The sequence below is a fragment of the Onychomys torridus genome, unplaced genomic scaffold, assembly GCF_903995425.1.
Source record: "Onychomys torridus unplaced genomic scaffold, mOncTor1.1, whole genome shotgun sequence".
NCBI classification, from domain to species: Eukaryota; Metazoa; Chordata; class Mammalia; order Rodentia; family Cricetidae; genus Onychomys; species Onychomys torridus.
In genome coordinates, this window is record NW_023411899.1 from 1 (window position 1) to 21,494 (window position 21,494).

The 21,494-nt window shown below is 45.6% G+C and overlaps 1 pseudogene; it reads right to left on the reverse strand.

The window, feature by feature from the left end:
- Nucleotides 1–14: 14 nt before the first annotated feature.
- Nucleotides 15–20,965, reverse strand: LOC118575413 (annotated as a pseudogene).
- Between the last annotated feature and the right edge of the window lie 529 nt (nucleotides 20,966–21,494).

Here is a 21,494-nt window from a genome sequence, read left to right on the forward strand (position 1 = left end):
TCGCTGTCCCTCACCTGCATCCTTGGTGCTGCCCAGGAGTAATAGGGACTGCCAACACCCTGAGCCAGCACCAGCTGAGGGGCCAGGACCTCCTTCTCCACCAGCAGGCAGTGCCTTTCAGCTGCATCACTAACAGAACTCAAAAGCACAAGGTGGCGCCCTCTCACAATTTTCCCAGTCCCTGAGTCCAGGAGGGGCTCAGCCAGTCCGTGCTCATCATCTACCAATAGTCTTCTGTGCACCTGTGAGGAGTGGACAGGAAAGAGTGAGGAAAGAGCAAGTGATCCCCGTTCAGAAACTGGGTACAGGCTTGCAGGATTCCAACAGAAACTGAAGACCAAGATCAGATCTGCTGGTAGGGACCCAGCAGACGTGAGGCCCAACCAACAAGGGTCCAGGACAAAGAAGGTAAGTAAGTGCTTAACTAGAGCACCATCACAGGACAAGTCAAGGCCTGAGCAAGGACTGGGTAAGAGGAGGGAAAGTGGAACTTAGAAGCACAATCCCAAAACCAGGCGTGGTGATGCAGGCCTGTAATCCCAGCACAAGAAAGGGAGGGAGGGAAGAGGAGGAACCAAGGCCACAGACAGGACATAGTACCAACCACATCCTCCAAGCTTGGCTGGGTCTGGGTGGGCCTTATGGGAGAAACCCAGTGTGGATCGGGCTCCCCTCTCACCATGAGCTCCAGGGAGCCATCCTTCACACTGCTGCCCCCTGGGAACGGTCGGTCACCACGGTCAGCTGCATGTGCCCATCCTAGGTGTAAGGGGGACTGAGCATGTGGGTCCCTGGTGGGAGCCCACCCTGCCCCAGGGATCTGGGAGGTGCTTCCTAGTCTGAGACAGTGGCAGGGCAGGTACCGAGATGTAGATACGAGTGTTGACAGGGTAGTAATTTCCAGCCACCGGTTCAGTCTGATTTAATCTCCAAGTTTGTTGATGATCACGTCTGGGAAGAGGTGTGATATGGTCAGATTTGGAGTCCTGCTTCCTCTTCCTCATCCCACCCTCATCCCATCACCACATCCCACACACCACAGACTCCCCACGACACCCTCCCCACCTCCTCTTCAGGATCTCCCTGCCGTTGCTGTCCGTGTAGAACTCTCCATTCGTTTTCATCGGGGTCTTAAAGCGGCTGATGACCTCCTTCCCCGAGTTATCTCTGTGCTCGGTGGAAAAGGACCCTTGTGAGACTCCTACACACCACTGTGTCTGCTCCTCACTCCAGAAAATATGCCACTGACCTCACTGGGATTGGTCCCACCGTCCACTCCAGCTCCAAGTGACGTTGTCCTGGGTACAGGCGAACCACTTGAGAACACCAGGCTGAAAAATTCTGGTGTACCTCCTGCACCAAGGCTGTCTACAGGCACATTGGAGGGCTGGTGTGAGCCACGTTCAAATCGCCAAGAATCCCCAAAAGGGATATCCCACTAACATCCACCTCACAGACTAACTCAGTATGGTGTTCTCACTGTGTCTTTTGTTTTCTTGTGTGGAAGATACATGTGGAGATCAAAGCATAACTTACAGGGACTGGCTTTCCCTTCCCACCATGCGGGTTTCAGGGATTGCACACAGGTAGGCTTGGTGGAAAGCACCTTTACCTTCTGAACCTTCTTACCAGCTCCACCCTCCCACCCCAACTCCTCACCTCTGCCCCTTGCTGATGGAATCCAGAGCCTGGCCATGGCCAGCTCACCTCTTTTTTTTCATTCTGACATAGAGTTCTCAAGTACTCCAGGCTAACCTCAAACTCTGCAGGAGTCAAAACTGAAAACTGGCCCTGAACTCCCGATCCTGCGGCCTCTACCTCCCCAGTGCTGGGATTTCAGGTGTGTGTTACCATGCCCAACAGGCCACACAGCCCTTGACTGAATCCACATATACTTGCTAACCACTATTGCCCCATCTTCCCTCCTTAGAACAGGATTCCAGCTTTGCATGTCTAGTCCTCCTTGTGCTATCAGGACCTGTGCGGCCACAATCTGCCCCACGGAAAGTGATCAAGGTAGTACGAACAGTGCATGACCCTTTCCCTCTCTCTGGCTCAAACACAGGCGTGGTGGCCGGAGCCTGGGTGTCTGTTTGGACCGTGAGGAACATTAAAGAAGTTCAAGGGACAAGAACCAGACCGAAGAAATGTTGGCAAATGTGAGACCTCCACCTCCCTGGATGTCCAGCCAGACATTCTGTTAGAAGAATGTTTCTATTGCTGTTGTTGGTTTTTTTAGATAGGGCCTCACTATGCAGACTAGGCTGACCTCAAACTCACAGAGATCTACCTACCTCTGCCTCTCAGTGCTGGGATCAAAACATGCACCACCATGCATGGCCAGGAAGAAAAGAATCTTCTTTGTTTTTTTTTGAGACAGGGTTTCTGTGTATCCCTTGCAATCCTTGAGCTCACTCTAGAGACCAGGCTGTCCTCGAATTTGGAGACCTGCCTGCCTCTGCCTCCCAAGTGCTGGGATTAAAGGTATGCACCATCACTGCCTGGCCTCTAAACCATATTTTAATACAGGTATGTAGACATTGGCTTAGAAGGGAATCACATCAAATATGAGCCTCAGAAGCCTGCATCTACTCCTTTCCCTCCCCAGAAGGAAACATCAGAAATCATTAGGGGCCACTTGAGACTCTCAAGAAAAATTAAGAGTGAATTATCAAAATACACCCACATATAAATGTTTTTGTTGCAAGCGGGGGCGGGAGAGTACCATTAAATAGCCTAGGCAGGCCTTGAACCTCATATCTTCCTGCCTCAGCCCTCCCTCTGCCCACCCCACCCCCCGTGCTCTTATAACAGCCCCTCCCTGTCATGGTGGTTTGGAGCTAGAACTCAAGCCTTTACTCATATGCAAGTGATCTAAACTACATTCCAAGCAAACTCATTTCATAGACCTTGGTGAACTCTAAGCAATTATATGTTGCCGCTCCCTTCACCTCCAATTTCCAAAGCGAGGAATGGATATGAACATGTTGACAGATCTTTATAGAAGCAGGTTTTCTCTGTCAGCAGTGAAGCCTGGGCCTTTACTCCATATGTAAAGGAGAATTAAAGCCAGGCATGGTGAGGCACTCCTGCAATCCTAGCACACCAGAGGCTGAGGCAAGATCAAGAGCTTTGAGGACAGGTGGACTACACAGGAAAACCATCCTTGGGGACCAGAGATAGTTCATCAGGTAAAGGTGCTTGCTGCCAAGCCTGATGACCCACATTCTATCCTAGGGACCCATGTGGTAGACTCCCACAAATTGTCCTCTAACCTCCACACATGTGCACACAGAAACAGACACACAGAGGAACACACAAAAAACATTTAAAATAATTAGAAGATGAAATCGTTCCCACCCACACCCTACATGTGGCACATCCTGTTCCCAGATTCCACATTCCCACCCCTACCCCCAAACCCACTCATAGTTTCTGGCTACAGACCTTCACCAGATGGATCTGAGCCCAGTGGCTTACAGGCAGTGGTTCAAGATGGCTGGGTCTGAAGATGTAGGCACCAGAGGCCTGAGTGCTCTTCTCGTCCCAGTGCTGGCATTGTACCTGGGACCAGAGTAAGTGAGCATCAGGCAGGGGACTCAGCTCTCTCCCACCCCAGCTCTGTGCACCAACCAGCCCTGACATAGCAGCCCTTCCTCACCAAAAGAAGCCTTGGCTCACAGGGAGTGAGATGTTCTGTTCCATGTTTTCAATCTTCATCAATAACCCTGTTCCAGAGTCAAATGTAGCCCGGATGTACTAGGCGGGGAAATGGAGCACACATGTGAACAAGCATCTCCTTGGCAGCAAAAGCTTCAGCTGCTCCTGCCAACTTTAATGTCTGGCCACTTCTAACCCACCATGGCCCTCTAGCACTAACTCAGCCCTTTGCAGAGACCCTCAATTCTATAGTGATCCAGTCTGTAACCTCACAGCAGCAGAGCCAACTATTGTATTCTAAAGTGACCCCAGTCCTCACCTGATCCAGAGCTTGACCAGTGTTTCATCTGACCCATGAGCTGAATGCCAGAACCCATAAGGCTTTCAGTGGCTCACAGAAATATTGTTATAATAGTGATCATAGCTCAGTTGGCAGAGTGCTTGCCCTCAGCACCATATAAATCTGACATAGTGGCACATGCCTATAATCCAGCACTCAGGAGGTGGAGGTGGAAGATTAGGAGTTCAATGTCATTTTGAGCTATGCATCAAGTTCAAGGCCAGTCTAGACCCTATGAAACAGTGTCCCAAAATGTTGAAGAACATTTCCATTTCCTTTAAAATATAAAGAAAAGTTGAATAGTAACACTGAACATGTCATAAAGAGACTTGCATGGACATTACTTATCTTCACAGAAGTATCATCATATAACTTTTTTGTGTGGTATGTCTGCCTGAGTACGTGTTTGTGTGTGTACATTCTTATGATTCATATGAAGGCAAGGGGCTGAATCTGGCTAGGTGTCAATGGTTCTCTACCATAATTTTTATTTTTTAATCTTTTTCAATGATCTATTTATTTTTATTTTACATTCACTGGTGTGAGTGTGTCAGATCCCCTGGAACTGGAATTACAGACATTTGTGAGCTGCCAGGTGGGTGCTGGGAACTGAACCCAGGTCCTCTGGAAGAACAGCTGGTGTTCTCAACCACTGGGCATCCCTTCAGCCCCTTTTATTTTTATTGTTTGAACGAGGTGTTCACTATGTGCCTTTGGATAGCCTCAACTCATTACGTAGACCAGGCTGTTCACCTTGTTTTTTGAGACAGTTTCTCACTAAACCTGGAGTTCACCAACTCAACAACACTGGCTAACCAGCAAGCCCCACCAATCCTAACTGTGCCCACAAAGTATCAGGACTACAGACACACTGCACCATACCGAGGTCCACACCATCCTGATACAACTTTTAGTATGTTTTATGAAAGACGGAGCCCACATAGCAAATATGCCAGGTCTGGGGACAATCTGCTTTGCTTTCTTTCACTTACCTGGGTTTTGAGTTTTTTTAAGTTTTTTGGGGTGGGGGTTGGTTTTTTCTGTTTGGTTGGTTGGTTTTGGTTTTGAGACAGGGTCTCACTATGTGGCTCTGGCTGTCCTGGAACTCACTCTGCAGACCAGATTGATCTTGAACTCACAAATATCCACCTGCCTCTGCCTCTTAAGTGCCAAGATTAAAGGGATTGACCACTACAACTTGCCAGGACATATTTTTTAAGATTAATTATTATTATTTTAATTATGTATCTAGGTGGGTTAATGGATATGATAGCAGGGACTTACAAGGCCAGAGGAATTGTGTCCCCGTAGACCTGGAGTTACAGTAATTAATATTATTATTTTTTAATTATGTGTATAGGCCGGTATATTGACATGATTGTAGGTGCCTATGAGGCCAGAGGCATTATGTCCCCCTAGACCTAGAGATACAGTAATTATTATTTTTTAATTATGTGTATAGGTGGGTATGTGGACATGATTGCAGGTGCCTACAAGGCCAGAGGAATTGTGTCCCCCTAGAGGTGAAGTTACAGTAATTATGATTATGATAATTATTTGTAATTATGCATATATTTGGGTGTGTGTGTGTGTGTGGACATGATTGCAGATGCCAACAAGGCCAGAGGCACTGTGTCCCCCTAGACCTGGACTTACAGGCAGTTGGTTATGAGCTGCTAGACTTGGGTACTGGGAACCAAACTTGGGTTCTCTGCAAGAACAGTGCATGCTCTTAACCTGGTGAGCCATTTCTCCAGCTGTGCTGGGTAGTTTTATGTCAACCTGACACAAAGCTTGGGTCATCTGAGAAGAGGGAACCTCAATTGAGAAAATAACTCTGTAAGATAGAACAGCAAGCCTGGAGAACACTTTCTAAATTAGTGAATGATGGGAAAAGGTCCAGCCCATGAGAGGTGGAGACACTTCTGGGCTGGTGGTCCTGGGTGCTATAAGAAAGCAGGCTGAGCAAGCCATGAAGAGCAAGCCAGTAAGCAGCACTCCTCCATGGCCTCTGCATCAGCTCCTGCCTCCAGATTCCTGCCCTGCTTGAGTTCCTGTCCTGACTTCCTTCAGTGATGGACGGTTACCTAGAAGTGTATGCAAAATAAACCCTTTCCTCCCAATTGGTTTTGGTCATCGTATTTCATCACAGCAGTAAAACCCTAACTAAGATACTAGCTCTTCATTTATAACTGTTTCTGTGGTGCTCAGGATGGAGCCCAGGGCTTCACAGGTGCTAGGCAAGTGTCTGTCACTGAGGTACAATCCGAGCCTTCAGTTGTCTCCTTATCAAAGAAGCCTTCCTGAAGCATGATCCTAATTAGTTGTATAAGAAAAACCTGGAGTGAGATATTGAGGGTGAAAGCTGAAAGATCAGAGAAGCAGAGCAGCCAGCCACCATAAACTTCTTACCTCTGCAAATCTTCAGACTGAATGGGGGCAAGATCCTGTCTCCCACCTTATATTCCTGTCTCTACCCCTCTAGTGCTGGGATTGAAGGTATACACCACCACTGCCTGGCTCTGTTTCTCTTTAGACTCGTTCAACTACGTGTAGCTCAGGGTGGCCTTGAACTCCTGATCTTCTTGCTTCCCCTCCAGAGTGCTGGGATAAGTGTGTGCCAACACTGCCTGGCCTCTATGGTTAACTTAGTGGCTAGCTCTGCCCTCCGATCTCCAGGCAAGGTTTATTTGTCAGAACACAAACAAAATATCACACATCACCTTCCATGTCCCCTGAACACCTACCTGTCATGGGCCCTGACATACCTATATTAATCTCATGGTTACACTAGGTTTACACAACTGCTCCAGAAAGGAAAGTGAGGATCAAAGGTCACTTTCCTCACTAAAGAACACACAATCAGGAGAGATGAGTTAAACCAAGAATGACCTAGAACCCACTGACCCAGAATCCAAGCAGTTTTTATAACTCTTTAAAGTTGTCACAGAGGCAAGCAAGGAGATTCAAATAACATCTCACCTCATTTTCAATGGCCAAGACATAGGACCTGGGTTTCCTGGGCCTGGCCGGAAGGCTCTGGCCTGGGAGTTATGGACAGTCACCTTGACCACAGAGTAGATGCTGAAGCCCAGGGCAGGCACTGAGGCTGAGAACACCAGCTCCCATCGGTACTTCTTACTGTAGGAGCTGGGAAGTATCACCACCTTGAGAGAGAGAGGCCACTAGTCAAGAGTCACGAAGACACTTCTAAAGCCAGTCATGGGTGCCAGCATCAACCTGGGGGGTGGGGGGGGAGGAATAGACAGAAGAAGAAACCTAGGTGTGACAGGGAGAGGAAGAAGAGCCTTTGCCCAGCATGTTCTATACCTGGTTCACCAAAGACGAAACAGGAAGGAAAGGGAGAAGAGGAAGGAGGGAAGAGAGAAGGGGAGAGGGTGGGGGTATATACAGAGAGACTAGGAGTCTGGGCAGAAATAGGAAGCAGAGACAGGAGGGGGCTGAGAGGTTCAGGAAAGGAGACCTCCTGGAGTGAAGAGGCTGTCCATAAACAGGACATCTGCTGGGGGAACAGTGAGGTGACCCAAACCCTCAATCCTAACACCCAAGAGGTTAAGAAAGGAAGATCACAAGTTGGAGGCTAGCCTGGGCTACACATGAAAGCCTGTTGGAAAGAAAAAGGAGAGGATCAGAAAGGGAGAGCAAATTCCAAGGGACATTTGAAGGGCTGTCACTTGTGGGAGGGTGTTCCTGATGTAGAGAGACACACAGAAGAGGAAGAAACGCACAGAGATATCTACAAGGTCTGGGGGAAACGCATTGGGAAGGGGGGGGTCATTGAGCAGGCTCACATTACTGGGCACAGTTTTTCCATTAGGGTCCTCCACAAAGAAGATGCCTTCACTGACTGGCAGTCGGACCATCTGATGCACCTTCCGGCCCAGGGGGTTGTAAACAGTTACCTGGAACTATGGCAGGAAGGGCAGAGTCACAACAGGCCTCCACACCCACCTAGCGGGCATCTTCCGGTCTGGCCTTCCAGGGACAAGCCGTGCCCCCTGTGATGAACTATCCTGTCCCATTTTCCTGTACCCCAATCCCCCAAACATAACTTATGCAACCGCTCCATCCCCTTCACTGCAGGCTTCACCTTCTGGAGCTCCCTGTCCCACCTGCCTCCCAGCCCTACTCACTTGCTCTGAGTTCTGGCTGACTGGGCAGATGCTGATGTGAGCTCGCGGCAGAAGGAGAGTTCTGTTTGTAGAAGCTGAGCTGCGCCAGAGCGTTGCTCACCAAAACTGGTGAGGATCACCAAAGACCTGCACCCAAGGTCTGCACCCCTGGAAGCCTGGTCATGCCCTTACAAGACCCAATCTCTCTACTGAGATCCAGTCCCATTTCCTGTAAGCCCCACCCCTTCTCTCCCAAGCACGGCCCCTCCTCCTCCTCCCAAACCCACCCCTAAGAGTACTCTGGGGCCCTCCCATCACCCAGGATCATGCCCTTCTTAGTTCCTTCAAAGTCCTGCCCCTCACACCTCACAGGGTCTCCAGCCTGCTGCCAGCTGCCGTGCATAGTCATTTACAACGCCCTGCCGTGCAGTACCAGTGACCGCATCGTGGTGCTGGAGCACCGCCACTGCCTCCTCTGCCAACAGAACATCAGTCGGATGCCATCTCCCACAGAACTCTGAGCCCCACCACCAAGGACGCACACACAAAAGGTCGGGTGCAGGTTAACAGGGTTCTTAGGAGATTTAAGAATGGTCTGGAAGGCTGGAGCCATCGATGGCCCACGGGCTAAGAGCACTGGCTGACCTTTCAAAGGACCGGGTTTGACTCCCAATATCATAAGTGTCTATATGTCTATAACGTCAGCTCTAGGGAATGTGACACACCCTTTCGGCCTCCAAAGTAACCAGATATGCATGTGGTGCACTAATACACATGCAGGAAAAACACATAAAAATAAATTTAAAAGAAAGAATCTCGCCGAGCATTGGTGGCACATGCCTTTAATCCCAGCACTCGGGAGGCAGAGGCCAGAGGATCTCTGTGAGTTCGAGGCCAGCCTGGTCTACAAAGCGAGTTCCAGGAAAGGCGCAAAGCTACACAGAGAAACCCTGTCTCGAAAAACAAAAAACAAAACAACAAAAAGAAAAAGAAAAAGAAAAAAAAAAGAAAGTAGAACCTCAAGTCTAGGGATGTAGCTCAGCACTCAGTGGTACAGTCCTGTCTGGCATTCAAGAGGTTCAGGGTTCGATCCCCAGCACCACCAAAGTAAAGTGCCCTAGGAATGCTTTTGGTTTTCTAGCTTCAACCTGTCCTTCTCATCCCATTCAATTCCATGGTCCACAGACGACACTCACTAAGGGGTGCACTGTCTCCTGTGCCATAGGGTTCCCACGTTGGCTGCAGACCGCCCAGTGCCTCCAGCTGGTTGCATCACCTGAGGAGGGAGAAAGGGCTATATTAGGCAGCAGCTTCTCTGGGCCTCCTGGGTCCCCACATGCTCACTCACCTGCAGGAAGTTGTAGCTGAGGCACTCATAGTGTTTGAGAGCCGGTCTGCTAGAAAAATAGCCTGTCCAGAACATGTGGGGGCCGTCGGCATTAAGGAAAGAAGTCATCCTCCTTCACAGACCTGCACAGGGCATTGAGAGCAGTCACAACCCAGGGAGCACGCCAACCCCACCCCCAAGCTCCCCAGTCCCCTGCTCAAATACCAGGTTAGATTGGGCCTTGTTCAGCTCCCAGAGGTAACACGTAGGGGTGGAGTAGAGAACATGGACCTTGCTCCCCTCTGCCTGCTGCTGGGGAAAGGCGTGTGTGAGCCTCAGGATCTGACCTTCCCAGGGCCACAGGCATCCAACAGGTTGAGCTCTCTACATTTTTTGTTGTTTGTTCTTCTTATTTCTTTATTTAACGTTTATATTTAATGTTTTGGCCTACATGTGTGTTCATACGCCACCTGCATGCCTGATGCCCTCGAAAGTCCGAAGTTCCCTGGGACTGGAATTGCAGATGGCTGTGAGCCACTGTATGGTCCTCTGGAAGGGCACCCAATGCTCTTAGCCTCTGAGCCATCTCTCCAGCCCCTAAACCACCCTTTCTGAGTACAAAACAGTAGTCAAATGTGGGCACATGTTCTTGGCCAAGACCACACACTGTCAGTCACTCTTAAAAGGATTTCAGGGATGATCCTATAATTTTATACAATTTTCTTCTTTTTCATTTGTTTTGTTTGAGGACAATCTCCCATGTTATCCAGCTGCCCTGGCTGACCTACAATTTTTGAGTTCAGTGATCTCCTGCCTCAGCTCCCCTGGTATCTGGGACAAGAAGCATGGGCAGCTGCACCTAGCTGGTTTACAAAACTTTTTTAATAATTCCAACTTTATCATTGAAACAGGGGAGGTTGGGCGTGTGTAGCTCCATTGGTACGGTGCTCACCTAGCTCCTACAGAGCCGAGTTTAACCCCCAGCACACCTGTAACCCTAACCCTCCAGAGGTACAGGCCTAGAGAAAGTTCAAAGTCATTCTCAGCTACACAGCAAGCAGAGGCCAGCCTGGGCTGCAGGAGATCCTGTCTCAAAAACAATTAATTAATTAACTAATTAATTATGGGAAAGTTAAGTATGCCATTATAGGTAGAAACTGTGGGGGGGGGGGTGGTTGGGATTTTTTAGCACTGTCAGACTACCAAAAGGCAAATTGATTTGTCTCTGCTCCCATGTGCTAAAATGAAAAGCATGTGCCACCATGCCTGGAGACAAAATGATATATTTTTTTAATTTTAAGGGAATTGGAATTTCTGTCAGCTGACCTTAAACTAGACACCCAGAATAATCACAAGGGTCTTTAAAACTGAAAGAGGGGGGCTGAAAAGATGGCTCAGAGGTTAAGAGCACTGGCTGTTCTTCCAGAGGTCCTGAGTTCAATTCCCAGCAATCACATTGTGACTTACAAACATCTGTAATGAGATCTGGTCCCCTCTTCTGGCATGCATGCAAGCAGAACACTGTTATCCATAATAAATACATAAATCAAAAAAAAAAAAAAGAAAAAAGAAAAAAAGAAAAGAAAAAAAACTGGAAGAGTGAGCTGGAGTGTGAGGCCCTTGCCAAGCATATATGAAACTCATACATGAATCCCAACAGGAAAAGGAAGAGGAGAAAGAGGAGGAGGAGGAGGAGGAGGAGGAGGAGGAGGAGGAGGAGGAGGAGGAAGTACTTTAACTCCAGCACTCAAGGGTACAGGCAGGTGGATCTCTGTGACTTCAAGACCAACCAGGGATATAGAGTGAGATTCTTTCTGTCTCTTGACAAACAGAGAAGTGGCTCAGTGGTTAAGGCCACCAGCTGCTGTTCCAGAGAACCCAAATTCAATTCCCAACAGCACACGGCAGTTTACAATTATCTGGAGCTCCAGTTCAGGGAATGCAATGACCTCTTCTGGCCTCTGTACCAGACATGTACAAGGTACACAGATACATATGCACACAAAATACCCATACACATAAAATAACTAAACATTTTTTAAAGAAGAAACAAGAGGAACGGAAAAGGACCATGTAGAAGAGAAGCGGGTGGGGGTGGATGGGAAGAGGAGAAAAAGAAACTGAGTTTCCTTCTTCTTGTTCTGTTCTGAGTATCGGGGACGTTGTGAAGAAGCTGGGGGAGATGCGGAACAACACCGCTGCTGACGACAGGCAGCCCTGCGAGAAGAAGGCTGCCGAGCTGAAGGAGAAGTATGAGAAGGATATCGCTGCTACAGAGCTAAAGCAAAACCCGATGCGGCCAAGAGGGGGTTGTCAAGGCTGAAAAGAGCAAGAAAAAGAAGGAAGAGGAAGATGAGGAGGAGGATGAAGAGGATGAGGAAGAGGAGGAAGAAGAGGAAGACGAAGATGAAGAAGATGATGAATAAGTTGGTTCTAGCGCAGTTTTTTCATTTAACCCCCTGTACACAACTCACTCCTTTTAAAGAAAAAAAATGAAATATTAGGCTGTGTAAGATTTGTTTTTAAACTGTACAGTGTCTTTTTTGTATAGTTAACACACTATCGAATGTGTCTTTAGCTAGCCCTGTCCTGGTGGTATTTTCAGTAGCCACTAACCTTGCCTGGTACAGTCTGGGATATGTAAACTGGCATGGAAATTTAAAGCAGGTTCTTGTTGGTGCACAGCACAAATTAGTTATATATGGGGATGGTAGGGTTTTTTTGTTTTTGTTTTATTTTTTGTTTTTGTTTTTGTTTTCATTTTCAGTTGTCTCTGATGCAGCTTATAAGAAGATAACTGTTGTTCTGTTAACTGAATACCACTCTGTAATTGCAAAAAAAAAAAAAATTGCAGCTGTTTTGTTGACATTCTGAATGCTTCTAAGTAAATACAATTTTTTTATTTAAAAAAAAAGAGAGAGAGAGAGAGAGAGAGCTGATTGGATTTTGCCTTGAATTGTATGGGGAAAACCCATATCTGGAGTTCGAACATTTTATACAGATGTAAACAAATAAGGAAAGGCAGGTTACAAATCAAAAAATTTAAGTAAAGTGGTTCAAAGTCATTATAATTCAGTTCAAAAATCTGAATTATATGCTATTCTGTTGGTATTAATGGATTTTTCAGAACCTCTCAACATAGTTACTGACTCTCAGTATGCTGAAAGAGTGCTATTACATATTGAGACTGCAGAATTTATCCCTGATGAGTCAGAATTAACTTCACTATTTATTCAGTTACAAAATACAATCAGGAAAAGGAGTCATCCTTTATATATAACTCACATCCGATCCCATACTGGTCTGCCAGGCCCTCTAGCACAAGGTAATGATGAGATTGATAAATTATTGATAGGAAATGTGCTAGAGGCCTCATTTTGTAAAATTTTATAAAAAACATCATGTGAATAGTAAAGGTTTAAAAAAAGTATTTTTCCAAAACCTGGCAACATGCTAAGGAAATGTCCTAATTGTTCCTTTTACAGTCAGACAGGATGTAACCCAAAGGGTACTCAGAGGAATGAAATCTGGCAGATGGACATGTTTTACTTTGCAGAATTTGGAAAATTGAAATATGTACACCATACTATTGATACTTATTCAGGATTTCAATGGTCAACTGCTTTGAGTTCTGAAAAAGCTGATACTGTAATCACTCATTTGCTAGAAGTTATGGCCATCATGGGTATACCTGCACAAATTAAAACTGACAATGTTCCAGCATATGTCTCTGGTAAAGTGAAACAGTTTTTTTGCTTATTACAATATAAAGCATATTACAGGTACACCACATAATCCTACAGGCCAAGCAGTTATAGAAAGATCCAACAGAACTCTAAAGGACATGATAAATAAACAGAAAGGGGTAACAAAAACCCCCAGAAATAGACTGCACAATGCTCTATTAACTTTGAATTTTCTGAATGCTAATGAGAAAGGAACAACAGCTGCAGAGAGACATTGGATAACAGAAAGAACTGAATTAAATCAGCCTATATACTCTAAGGATGTGCTGACCTCGGAATGGAAACCAGGATGTGTGTTACGTTGGGGACAAGGTTTTGCTTTTGTTACTACAGGAGAAGATAAGCTGTGAATACCATTAAAATTGATAAAGGTTCCATTTGAACAAAAGAGACCTCTTAATTAGAAGAGGTTATAGTTCATCAACCAGCATGACCATCCAATTTAAACTAACTTAGACCATTAACACATGCCTTTACATTTAATCAGATATACTTGTCAAAATGGAACCTCCCCAAAATTAGTCTTAGGGAAAGGTTTTTGTTTTTGTCTTTGAGGAGAATGAAGGCTACAGAATCTGAAGAACTCTGGACAAATGAGATATCTGAAGAAAAAGGACAAATCATCAATAAAAATGTCCCAAGAAAAAAGAGTAAAATGCCCTATTGGTATATCATCTATAAAATTTCATAAGTCTTCCTAAATGTTCATTTCTGCTCTTCTCTAAAGAAATTTAACACTATTGGTCTTCTTGTAGTCCCAGTTCAATTAAAATTTAAAGTTGGTTTGGAGTTGGAGAATGGCTCTCTCCTTCTTTAAACTCAAGCATGTTGTTAAAGTAAAATGTGAAGTCCTTGTATCATGCCAGAAGAAAGAGTCATCTTCTTATATGGGGCGGAGAAAAACCAATTTAATTAAGGGACTATTCTATTACTACTAATCTCAATTCTTTGATTCTATTCAGATTCTTTAATCAAAATTTACAAGATATATATATTTTAAACTTTGTTAAGATATTAATGGTCATATAGAGTACTAACTAATTCTAGAAAAAAAGGCTTCAATTAGCTGCCTATACATGTCTTTGTGTTCAAATCTCTTATCAGTTTTCTGCAGGAAATCACGGCCAGGCCTAACATCAACTGAAGTCTCCAGGAAGAAGATGGGGCCCCACAACAACAATAATTCCACATGGACAATAATACTACTACTAAGCTGACAAACATCATCTACATATCAGCTTTGGACTACAAAGTGCTCAGAGCAATTTTGAGAGGGCTAGCTGAGATGATCTGGTTTCAAAGACTGCTTGAATAAGGACTTGAGATAAACCCTGAACTTTGGCATTATACACAGACTAGACAACAAAGGATATAGCTACTTTTCATAGAATTTGACAATTAACCCAAAATTTTTCTTTTCAGAATAAAGATGCCTTCGCCCATATCCAGGAAGAAGCAATTTTAAGAATATGATGATTCCCACATTCCCAAAGAGGTGGTGTGGGGCGGGTGGTTTTTTTGGGTCTGGGATAATTTTCATTGTTTAGAAGGGTTGGTTACAAGTTGTTGTTAAGGGTTAGGAAAGGGTTAAGCAAAGGAGATTAGAGTTAAGATCATTGTTTAAAAAAAAGATACAAAGAAATGATAGAATAGAGGGTAGATTATTGAATCTACTCAGAAAAATAAAGAGAAGATATAGATACAATATAGATAAAAAGATAGATTATTGAATTTATTTTAAAAGACAATTACAATTTTTAAATACTTTACATTGGATTGGATCTTTGTATATTGTATACAAATGGTATATATTGAGATTGATATTGTTAGAAAATGCTATACATATATTTCTAATCTTGTTCAAGATATTGTACTTATGCAGTTCATTTAACAATGTAATGCAATTTGCTGATCTTGAATGTTATTATTACCAACTATTAGGATAAAAAGAAATGAAAGTTAGTAGTTAGACATTACAATAGAACTTATAGTCATATTAGGTATGTTTTCAAGATTGAGCATATCTATTTTAGATAGTCAGGTCATCTTCAAACCCTTCAGAGATCTACAGAATATGGCATTTAAAATGTTTTAATAACTTAGAAAATTTTTCTTTTTTGTTATGTCTGTGAAACATGTCGGCTCCTGGCAGTAACAATCTACTTCAGAGAAAATATGGGCGTTGAAGAAACTGCATATGAAGTTAACTTTCATTGTGGCAAAAGTTAGCCACTGGACAACAAAGTATCCTCGAATCAACTGCTGACAAACAGGACAGACAGGACACAAAACAAAGGACTACCAATTCTTGCCAAGATAAGTGTGGTTGTGGCTTTAACAAAAGGCATCTGCTGAGTCCAGGACAATATGACACCATCCCTGAAGTGGCCTTTGCAATCCAGAAAAGGTACCGGGCCCATTTGTTCAAAGGCAGCTGAACCAGCAGTGGACAGATGGCTTCTGATGTGAAGTGGAACAGCAGCTGAAACAGTTGTTCTTGAAGAGTAACTAAGCTGACAGAGTCTAAACTCTCAATGATAGACTGGTATTTAATAGAGGGATATGGAGAAGAACAGGATGCCAAGATGAACCACACACACACAGCCAAGAAGAATGGACAGCTGAATTAAAAAAAAACATCAACAATTTCCAGAATTTAAAATCCTGAATCATGACATGACACTAGTGGAATTCAGGTGTTTCTGGTACATGGGTTGCTCTTACTAAATGTGAGGTTGATTGTTGACCTTGTGTACATCCTAGTTCACAAATGAGTCTGTCAGATACGCTAAGCCTATAGGCTGAAGATGATGCCCCAACACTGCGGAGAAACTTCAGGTGACTGTCCAGGCAGCTGGCTGTTTCTGTCAACTAACATTTTTTTTGGAAGCTGCTTGCATGTACTTTCTGTTTTTATTTTTGTTAGGTAATATTATTTTCTTCTTGGGTCTCTGAGGGAGTTGAAAATTAGTTACTTATAGTTGAAGATTAGATAGTCATGGTTAAAGTTTAGATAGTTATAGTTTTCTTTGTTAAGAATTTTAGAAAAGAAACGCACTAAAAAGTAAGCATATAAATTTGAAAGACGTTATAAGATAGTTCTGTTAGTAAAATAAGTTAGGATAGAAAGTGAATCAGGTACATTTTGGACTTACCAAAATAGGATAAATAATAGAATTACTTTCTCTGAATTTGTCAAATGCAAATGGACTAGACGTTGTTTAGGTATTTATTGCTTGTATATATGGTATATGGTTATTGTACTTTTGTATATAGTTTTTATTATATTAGTTATAACATTTTTCCTTTTTTCTAAAATGTGATTTTATTTGTATGTTAATAAACAGAGTTTCCTGGGGGGCAGAGCTAATAGCAAGCCACAGCAGAAGCCGGGTGGTGGTGCACACCTTTAATCCCAATCACATGACAGGCAGATCTCTGTGTGTTCAAGGATACAGCCAGCATGGAGACACACACCTTTAATCTCAATACCAACCATAGAGACCTAGAGGTCTGTATAGACAGGCAGTGATGAGGAGGTCATGTGGTTGGGTTTACAACCAATGAGAAGGCAGAACAGAAAGTCAATAAAAAGACAGATACACAGTAAGTAGGCCTCTTTCTGAGGGGAAGGATGGCAGTGAAGGGTAAGAAAGGGTTTTAGTCTCAGCTCTTAGCTACTGCTCTGACTTCTTGGGCTTTTAACTCTGCATTTGGCTCTGTGTTTCTTATTTAATAAGACTGTTACATCTACAACAAGTAGTTAATATATCCCATTTATTAACACACACACATACACACACACACACACACACACACATACATGCTTGGTAAGAACAAAAGAATAAGAACTAAGAGAGAACAATGAGAAAACTGCAGAAGAAGGGACAGAGAGGAGTTAAGTTTGAGAACTAGATTATAATGTGGGTGGTGCTGGGATCTGAACTCTGGTCCTCATAATTGACCAGCAAGTGCTCTTAAGTGCAGAGCAATCACTCCAGCTCCTTCAGTATCCTTCTAATGAAGAATAAATCCCAAAGGGAAATCCCTTGAAGGCATTCCCCTGGGCTTTGGGAAAGGTTAGGTGCCTGTGCCTGCATGCTATGGCCCATGGTCTACATATCTGTGTTACCTGTGAAGAGACCAGCTTCAGGAAGTAACTGACCAAAGCTTCTGCATTGTACTCAGGACTTTCAGCATCCTCCACTATGGGATGGTCTGCACATAGCACATCCCAGCACAGGTTCTTTGGTGGGTCATAATTATTGGGAGCACACCTGTAAACCAGATTGGACTCAGCACCCAGACCTGCCCTGGGGTCAGAGCCTGCCATGTCCCCCCAGAACAGACTTCTGAATTAGAAAGGGCTAATACAAAAAGAACACACAGAGCCCAGCTCAAAAATCATTAAAATTCTAGGATAATCACAGCTTATCACAAAATAACCCCTGGACTCTTCTGAGCTTGAAGTCTTGTGTGACTCCCCTACCCTCCCACATCCTCACCAGTAAAGAGGTCAGCAATTGGGGGCTTCAAGCTGGCACTGGCCTTCCACACCTCCTCCATCTTCAGTTCCTTCTTCCGAAAAAATTTATCTTGATAGTCAATGCGCCCAAGGAAGAAGCCATCAAAGCCCATCTGAAGTGCAGAAGAAGGGATGGAGTGGGTGAGTGCAGGTCCTTCTTGCCCAGTTGGGAAATTCACAGAGGAAGCATGCACAACTAAAACTAGGTTTTGCCGGGGCTGGAAAGATGGCTCAGTGGTTAAAGCCCTACCTGCTCTTCCAGAAGACCAGGGTTCAATACCCCAACATCTATACGGTGGCTCACAACCATCCATTACTCCAGTTCCAGCAGATCCTACAACCCTACAACCCTCCTCTGCAGGCACTGCTCATACATGGTGCACAGATATACATGCAGGCAAAACACTCATATGTGTGTGTGTATGTGTGTGTTGTGTGTGTGTGTGTGTGTGTGTGTGTGTTAAATAATACATGGCATGGCAAAACACCCATATATATTAAATAATACAACTAAAAAAATAAATTAATAAAGCTAGATTTATTTGAGACAGGGTCTCAGTCTGAGGCCATGCTAACCTCAAGTTCACAGTCCTCCTGCACCAGCCCCCCAAGTGCTGACATTACAGGCATGGGTCCCACAAAGCCTGGATGTGTTCTTCTAAGCTCGAGAAGGGTCAGCAAAGAAGAGGCAGCTTTAAAGCTGAACCCCCTTCCACCTCCCTGGTTATGTTAGAGCAAAAAGGAGGTTTTTCCACTCTGCTGTCTGAGGTGGGGATGGTCAGCACAGACATGCAGCTGGTTTTAAAGCAGGGTAGCAACACTGGCCACTGTCAAGTGGTAGCCTCAACCCTAGCAGGCTCAAGGGAAGGGAGCAAACCAGCTGGAGAGAGGCAAAGCAGTTCACACCTGTGGTGCCCTGGGACACGGACCAGGGCTTGAACTCAACTCACAGAAGTCAAATTCACCCAAGAGGTGGGGTCTCAGCAAGCCAGTGTCCAGTCCCCGAAATTGCCAGAGAAGGGCAGGGTTTGAGCAACTAGACGAACACTTGAAGTTAAGCTAAGGGGCAGGTCCAAAAGAAAATAGGATGGCTGGCACCTGGGCAAACAGAGAGGCCTGTTCTCGAGAGTGGCCGAAAGGGTCAATATGCCAGGCTACACGTGGACGGCCATTGCTACCGAACGTGTCTTGCAGGAAGCGTAGCCCAAGTGTCATCTGGTCCACAATAGCACCATAGTGGGTGGCTCCCTCATCATTCATCACCCAGCCACCATTGACAAACTCCAGACGCCCTGTACAAGGAATGTAAGGGGGAAAGAGTATCTGTTAGGAACAGGGCCCTCTTGGGCAAGTCTAGGAAAACAGACCATACTGTTACTGAATCTGGAGGGGAAGGGAGTTTCCAAGCCAGGGTGCTTACATCTGCATGACTGACTTCCTGGGAAGCCACTGGAGTCAGGGCCTTGTGAGACACAGGTCTCCACATGAAGAGAGATTCTAAGCAGGTAGAACTATAGGTACAGTGTGAACACACTATGACGTGATAAAAATCCCGGAGATGCCTGGTAGCCCAGGCCTTTCATTCAAGCACTAGGGAAGTAGGAGAATTTCCACAAGTTCAAGGGCCAGCCTGATGTACACATCAAGATCCAGGCCAGGAAGGGCTATGTAATAAGACAGTGTCCCCAATAAATAACAGTAATAAATAATCTCAGAGATCAAGCTGGACTGAGCTTCCTCCTTTCACTTCTTGGGGCATGCTCACCCTGGCGCACCAGTTTCTGTACGATATCCTGTGTTGCATTTGTCTGCTGCTTCCACCAACGGGAAAAGAAAAGCCATTTCCACGTAGATGAAGCGTCGGGTGGGATCCTCCAGTAGAGAGGAGATGACCGAGTCTAGGATGTACTGAACAGACGCATGCTGAATATTCATTTAGGACTGTGGACATGAAGGTCAGGCAGTGGAGGGACCACTAGGAGACATACCTTGATACAAGAGTCCAGATGACTCATTGTTCTCATCCCAATGTCCAGGTCCCTGAAAAACTTAGAAGGGGCCCCCACTCTCTACTCACTGCCATAATAGTTACTGGTCCACTGTCTTCAGCCAGCCTACATCATCATGTGTATGAGGCAACAGGTGCACGTTGAGCATGCCTGGCCTTCACTGTGGGACGATGTCTGCACCAGAGACCCCAGAACATACACATTCCCCGTCAGTATCCGAGAGTTGAGAAGCCAGCAGGTTGGGAGCTCTGAGGTAGAATCTTTGCCTAGCATGTTCAGGACCGTAGGCTTGAGGGCCACCATTACAAAGCAGGCCAGGGAGTACAAGCACAAGTCTTGAGTCTGGAGGTGACAGGTCAAAGAGCCATAATCTGTCCCAGGCTGCCTCAGGTAGGACACACAGAGTATTGTGCTCATAGACACAATTCCCACTTTGCACAGACCCCATGGAGCAGATTTCATAAAGTAACAACTTTAGTAGTAGCTGGGGTGAGGCCAAGCATTGCAGACATCTGGCACCAGCCCTGAGATTGGGGGCAATATTAGCTCTAGTTAACAGACAGGGACACCACACGGAGGCCATGGTATAGAGTTGACTTGCACCCAGAGCCAGGAAGCTGATAGGCAAACTAGGACTCCAGGCAACCTGAACCAGAGATGAAGCTGGGGATGAGCGCCCCAGCTCACATAACTCTGAAAGGGAAGAGGGGAAGCTCTTTCAGGTGATGTAATAGGATTTGCAAGGCAGGGTTTCTAGCATTGCTGCCCCAAGAGGGCTTTGGGGAGTGCACTGTCACCAAAAAGCGAGTCCTTGCAAGTGGAACCATAGCAAGCACAACCTGTGCAAGCTTAGAGCCCTGTCTGGAGTGACTGCTCATCTATCGCCCCATTAATCACATTTAAATGCATGCAAAGTCCAAGCACACCAGCTGGAGTCACAGGAAGTGGATACAATCACATGCAGCCCTGTTCGCAGACGCACGCCAGACCTTTCCAGAGACCCAATGCACGCACTTAGACTACACCATCAGATCAGCAGCAGTCACCTATGGATCAGTGCCCACCCACCACCTCTGCTTCAACCTAGCCCAAGTACATTTCCGCCCTTAGGCCCCACTTCACCTGTAACCCGTGGCCCAAGCGCCAGGTGTGGCCAATAACAACCAAAAGAGAAAGGAAATAGGCAGGGACAGGCGAACCTAGGGTGCAGGAGACCATCCCAGAGCCACCCAGCACTCCTGCCCACCAGCACAGACACCAGAGGCCAAGGTGGGATGCCCATAGTTCCAGGGATGCCAATTCTGCAGGGTTCCCTAGCCTAGCTAAGGTACCCGCGAACGCTCCGCCCCTAGAACCCGAGCCAGCCAATCAGCGCGGAAGGGGGCAGGGCCTCGGCCACCTACAAACTGAGGCTTGGGAGTTATGTACTGAGGAATTGGAGCACAGGGAAGGGACTGTGTCCTGTCCCTGCAACCCCATTCCACTCAGGGCTCTTTTGGCTGAAGACTAGCTGTAAGGCTTTGATAATGAGTGTGAGCAAAGGATTCGACTTTTCCAGTGGACAGCAGTGTTTCCTAAGGAGTGGAAGTGTAGATGGGACTCTAGGATATCGCGCTCTCTTTAGGGCTGGGTCCTGTAGGGGCCAAGGTGTCTAGATGCTGGAGTGGAAAACAGTTCTGGTCTCCTTTGTGGGGATTGGGACTTTTTTTTTTTTTTTTTTCTTCTTTCTTTCTTTCTTTCTTTCTTTCTTCTTT